A 6240-nucleotide genomic window follows, 5' to 3' on the forward strand; every position below is an offset into this window, starting at 1 on the left:
ACAGGCTAACTTTCCTTTGGTCAGCATTTTAAAATTATAAACAACGGTTGGTAGCCTTCATAACTTTGCCACAAAAACAAAACTAATTGAGAAGTGAACACTGTGATTGTCTTTCACCAATCTGCTCGCTTAGAGAACGTGCATCAAGATTCACCCCAATAATGGAAACATTGTCTTTGACATTATTTTAACTAAAATATTCATGTTTACATCATTTAAAGTTTATCTGTTTTGAACAGGTGTGCCAGCGTGTACTTATCCAGGACGGACGCCAGGTGGTGCTATTTCCAACGTTAAGTTTCATTATAAAGTTAATGAAACGGTGACTTTTAAGTGTGTAGAAGGATATCGAATGAAGGGAAGACTGATGCTAAAGTGCTTAGAGACCGGACGTTGGTCAGCTTCTATTCCAAAGTGCAAGAAGAAAGACGGAACACTGAAAAAACCTGTGCTTGTGGACGAGCGTCAAAATACAATCAAATTTGTGTAGAAGTTCCTGTAATATCTTTATAAACGTTTGATGTTTTTTTACTAAAATGCATAAGAAAGACTAGGGACGTTGCACTTGAAGATAGCTAGAGGTAATGCTGCACATGTAGTAAAAGTGAAATTTCAAACCAAATAATAATAATAATTTCACAAGGAACAACGTAATCGTCACCATAAAAAAATCGATTTTATTCCAAACTTTCATACCTTTTAGGAACCTGGATATTTTCCTTTAGCAGGTGGGGATTCATGGTGCCTTTTCACAAAGTCTGAAATCATTCTCTTATAAAACCGATTTTTTTCTACGTCACGTGATACATCATAAAATATATTCTCTTGAGACGTTAGTCCCACATTATATACATTGACATGTAGCAAAATTATTAGATTTATGTTCAATTATTCATATTCATGTAACCAAGAAATCCAAATCTAAAACGAAGCTAAGCGACACCTCGTCATACTTAAAGGTTAAACGCTTTTTTTTAATAAATGTGTTTCAAGTTATTCTACAAAAACTTAAGCTTTTTCTGAACTGAAATAGATTTAAGTAGTTCGTATATTTTAGAAGATAAAATGAAGCAAAACGTACATTATATTACAACTAACGTTCGGTGTTGCAAGTGAATAACTTTGACTGCGTTCAGAAGAACTTCTTAATCGTCAGCAATTTAAGAATAAAAAATAAGAAGTAGGAAACTAGTTTCCTTATACTCGTTTCTACAATGAAGGATACAGACTGTCACAAGATCCTATCATCAAAATAACTGCTCTTTCCTTTTTTTTATTAAATCTTTAAAGAAAAATGTATCAGACATTGTTGTTTCTTATTTTAATAATAATTTTACTTATTTATAGAAAGAACTGTAATCAGCTAATAATTATATGCTTTGCGTTGTTGTTCTTTGTTCTATTTTTTCAAGAATCGTAGACAGAATCATTATCTATAACTTTGCAGTACAATTTGTAGTGAATACGCTTTCTTCAGGTTTACATGAAAGAGTCAGTACTGCTTGTTCTGTATATTTTATTGTTACCATCTATCTTGAACACGCATTCTTTAGGTTTACATGAAAGAGTCAGTACTTCTTGTTCTCTATATTTTATTGTTATCATCTATCTTGAACACACTTTCATGTAACCCTAAAGAATGTCAGTACTGCTTGTTCTGTATATTTTATTGTTACCATCTATCTTGAACACGCATTCTTTAGGTTTACATGAAAGAGTCAGTACTGCTTGTTTTGTGTATTTTATTCATCTTTATAGATCTGTTGCATCGACATTTCACACATCACATTCTTCATAGTGACCTCCGTCACACTAATGTTATATATAAAAAATGGAATTGTAACTGATACTTTCAGTTTATTAATTACTGACAGTATTATTTTTTAAATTATATTGAATTTACCTCATTCGTTATTTTCTGAAAACTAGATATGTTGGATTAACCTGAAAATTGTATCACAATCTCCCCTCCCAAATAACCTGAAAATGTGTCAATACCCCCCTCCCTCCAAAAAATCAGTTTAAAACATATTTCTCTGAACTTATTACAGATCTTAGGAGATAAACTACATATGGCTTCTTTTATTGATGAAATTATTCTGGTGAGAATTTAAGACTTTGGATACAGTATGGAGAAGACGAACTATTCCCTACCCCGAACCAAAGGGATTTATTTGAGGAATATTTAGCTAAGCTTTCTAGGAAATGTTTATTCCATATATGGAAAGTGTTATAAAATATTTGATACTTTTTGCTTGTTTTTTGCCATCTTTATAAAGACCAAGCGATATGTGATGAGAAAAATTACTATAACAAACCAGCTACTTCTCATATGATTATCATCTCTCGTCTCTCTCACATTTTGTTATACCTTGTTCAGATTAAGACGGAAAAAAACATCGTTCGAAACTTCTTACTTCACGCTAGTCAAAGGCTGCACACGTGATATAACCGGGTGCTGAGTGGGTGTTATGAATCAAATCCTACTAGTCAAAACCAATACGCGAGGCATAACCGCGTGCTATATGAATTATATGAATCAAATCCTGCTAGTCAAAGCCAGCACAGGAGATATAACCACGTGCTGACTGGGTGTTATGAATCAACTCCTGCTAGTCAAAGCCAGCACACGAGATATAACCACGTGCTGACTGGGTGTTATGAATCAACTCCTGCTAGTCAAAGCCAGCACACGAGATATAACCACATGCTGACTGGGTGTTATGAATCAAATCCTGCTAGTCAAAGCCAGCACACGAGATATAACCACATGCTGACTGGGTGTTATGAATCAAATCCTGCTAGTCAAAGCCAGCACACGAGATATAACCACATGCTGACTGGGTGTTATGAATCAAATCCTGCTAGTCAAAGCCAGCACAGGAGATATAACCGAGTGCTGAGTGGGTGTTGTGCATCAAATCCTGCTAGTGACAGCTAGTACACGAGACATACCGCGTGCTGAATGGGTGTTATGCATCCAATCCTGCTAGTGACAGCTAGTACACGAGACATACCGCGTGCTGGATGAATTTTTCGAACCAAACTACGTTAAAAACTGTTCAAATATGAGGTATAATGATTTTTCCTTTTTGTGTTAGTGAGGTCATAAGCCTGCTTAGAGTTGTTGGTTTTTTTGTATCTTCCTCATCTCGACGTTCAAATTTGTTTTAAGTTCTTATTTTTGTAAATACTAACAGATGAAAGAATAATTCAGTGTAATATTAAATTCTGAAATAAAATATAACACCTGGCTTTCCATTCTAGTGTTGAGTGTTCTCAATATCTCATACTAATAAATACTCGTTCGATTTAGCAGTGTACATTATGATATCTGAATACAAAGCTGCTGGCATCACCGGATAAACAATGTGTTTGTTAAATGTTAGCAAGATGGATCGATATATGTCTCATCAGACTATAACTGAAAAATGCACGTGATAAACGAAAGCCATGTCTTGAAAACACTGAAATATTCATGATTATGAAGTTACATTTATATTGTCTAATTTAGTTAATATATAATGAAGATGAAAGATAAATGATATATTACCAAACGTTTTCATTATATTTATAAGAACTACCTATTGGAAACTTAGTCACATATAAATATATATATGTGTGTGTGTATGTTATATATCACGAGCTAAAATGTTAACGAATGTGATAAAACTCGATTTTATCGGCGCAGAGAAGTTTCAACTTACAAAAACGATCATCATTACAAAAAATTGTATGTACTTTTATATAAAATTATTTGTAATGATGGATATTTTTTATACAATCTTAAGTTCAGTTTCTCTGTTGTGCGTTGAGGGTTGTATCGGAAATATTGTTGTATTGTCGCAGATGTAATATTGTTGTGTTGTGGTAGAACTAAAATTGCTGTAATGCTGCAGAACTAGTGTTGTTGAACTTCCCCAGATCTAATGTTGTTATATTATATAGAACATTATTGTTGTAATGCTGCATAACTAGTATTGTTGCATTGCTGTAAAACTAGAATCGTTTTAATGCTGCACAACTAGTGTTGTTGTACTGCTACAGATCTAGTTATATTACAACAGAACAGTGTTGTTGTAACGCTGCAGAACTAAAACCGTTCCATATCTACGTTATTAAAATGTCATGATGTTCTGTTTTAGGTAACGAAATGTAGATAACTATATACATAATTTTTATAATTATCGTCATTGATGAGAAAAATAACGATTCGATGGCATGAACTAAAAATATTTCTATGTGTATGAACTTCTTAATAAAATAAGCCTAAAAGTCACCATATATGAACTTTCACCACTACTGCCAAAATAACATTATTACTGGATAAAAATATGATGCAAAATAAGAGGATTCAATAAACATACCAATGTTTTGTGCAGTGCATCATTAATTGTAATAATTACTTAGAATTACGTATTATTTAGTAAGGATATCGCAGTGTTGATTTGTGTAAACGTCTTAAAATAAACCCTTGTTTTCCGTAAGTGTAAATTGTGTTCTTGTTCCACTAAATTACCCAGTGTCAATGTAACTACAAGCGTTTATTAGTAAAATATAGTGTCATTCGACCCAGAAGTCCAATGTCTAGTTACTTTGTATCATGGAGTTGTTAATTCTAATAGAATTATAGCGACGAGAAAAAAACAAAAACAAGAAAATCTGGCAAAGCCAACCATTCGTGATGAGTATTTACTAAAAGTCGGGCCAAGGCAGGAAAGCAGCTGCAAGAAATAAACATGCAAAATCAAGGTTCAAATTATAATGTGGGATGTAGCGTGGTTTTGGAAGAATTGGTAGGAGGTCTACCATAATAGACTAACTACAAGTACTGTGTTAAAACTACAAAGTCGAGCATCACCACCTAGAACTATTCTGTATTTAAGTGCATGAAGAGCTAAGAAAGATCAAGACAAAAGAGAAGAAAAGTAAAAAATAAAAAATTTCCAGTCGCACTTAACCCCTGATTTGCAATTCCGTTATGGAAAAAACTAAGAAAAATGTAATAAGAAACGTCTGCGGGTTCGAATCGCCGTCCCAACAAACATGCTCGCCCTTACAGTCGCGGGGTTTTTATAATGTGACGGGCAATCCTTCTTTTCGTTGGTCAAAGAGTAGCCCAAGAGTTGATGGTGAGTGGTGTTGACTAGCTGCATTTTCCCTAGTCTGTTTGTTTGTTTGAAGTTAAGCACAATGCTACACAATAGGCTATCAGTGCTCTGCCCACCACAGGTATCGAAACCCGGATTCTAGCGTTGTAAGTCCGCAGACATACCGCTGTGCCACTGGGGGGGGGCTTTCGCTGCTAAATTAGGGACGGCTAGTGCAGACAGTCCTCGCGTAGCTTTGTGCGAAATTCAAAACAAACAAACTTTTGCCTCTTTAACGGCATACTTAATCATCCCCGATGATTCAGTTGCATTAAGATCCAAACTCCTAGTTTCTGTACATTATTTCCATCAAAATACTACTGGCATGATTTCGCGCGTTATTATGATAAGAGCGTATAGTTCAATGGTTACCAACCTTTTCACCACCAAGGACCCCCTTTATTATTATTATATCCCCCCCATGGACCCCATATTTTTCAAAGATTCCGCCTTATCCCAAAAACTGTCAATAGATTATTCACAAAGTATGGGCCTGTACAACAAGAAACGTATTCGTTTCACAAAAAAAGGGAATCGTTAAGTTTGTTAGAATGGTTTAGTTTCATACACAAGCTTTTTCAGAAGTCGCAGTTTGTCACGATATAAAAGGCTGTTTGGCTTAGATATTAGTGATTAATTTATTTTCGTGAATGAATATTTTATTATTGTTTAGTTTTTGTTATAATAAGAGTTAAAAGCAGACGAATGCGGGAAGTTTTGTTAATAATTCACTGAAGTCGAGAATATAGAAGGCGGGCAGACGAGTAATTGATAATGATATAAATAGCGTGAGATGAGCGGGAAGCAACAGACAGACAATAAAGTTGACGTGAAGTTAAGTACCGCAGATGTGATATACCTAATCAGCCTGAGTGCACTTTGACAAAAGGAACAGAGGATCTTCAGAAGAAAGAAGACCAAACGATTACGGTAACTCGCGCCACAATTGTAACTTTCAATGTAAGTGAATCACACTCACAGAGAATACTAATGCGATAGAAATAGAAAAGATAGTTCGGCCTGTCAACTGAAATTTAAAGTAACTGAATAGGCCTAAGTGGATATTTGACAAGAAGGAGAGGTGTTTTTT

At 34.6% G+C, this 6240-nt stretch overlaps 1 long non-coding RNA gene across 2 annotated transcripts; it reads left to right on the forward strand.

The window, feature by feature from the left end:
• The first annotated feature begins 485 nt into the window (after positions 1-485).
• LOC111089339 lies at positions 486-4487 on the forward strand. 2 transcript variants are annotated; one of them, XR_002613600.1, is made up of 2 exons: positions 486-728; positions 2052-4487. It is a non-coding gene; the product is annotated as an uncharacterized LOC111089339 (long non-coding RNA). The 2 variants fall into 2 exon arrangements; XR_002613601.1 differs by having other exon boundaries at positions 486-581.
• The last annotated feature ends 1753 nt before the right edge of the window (positions 4488-6240 follow it).

The sequence above is a fragment of the Limulus polyphemus genome, unplaced genomic scaffold (assembly GCF_000517525.1).
Source record: "Limulus polyphemus unplaced genomic scaffold, Limulus_polyphemus-2.1.2 Scaffold5944, whole genome shotgun sequence".
NCBI lineage: Eukaryota > Metazoa > Arthropoda > Merostomata > Xiphosura > Limulidae > Limulus > Limulus polyphemus.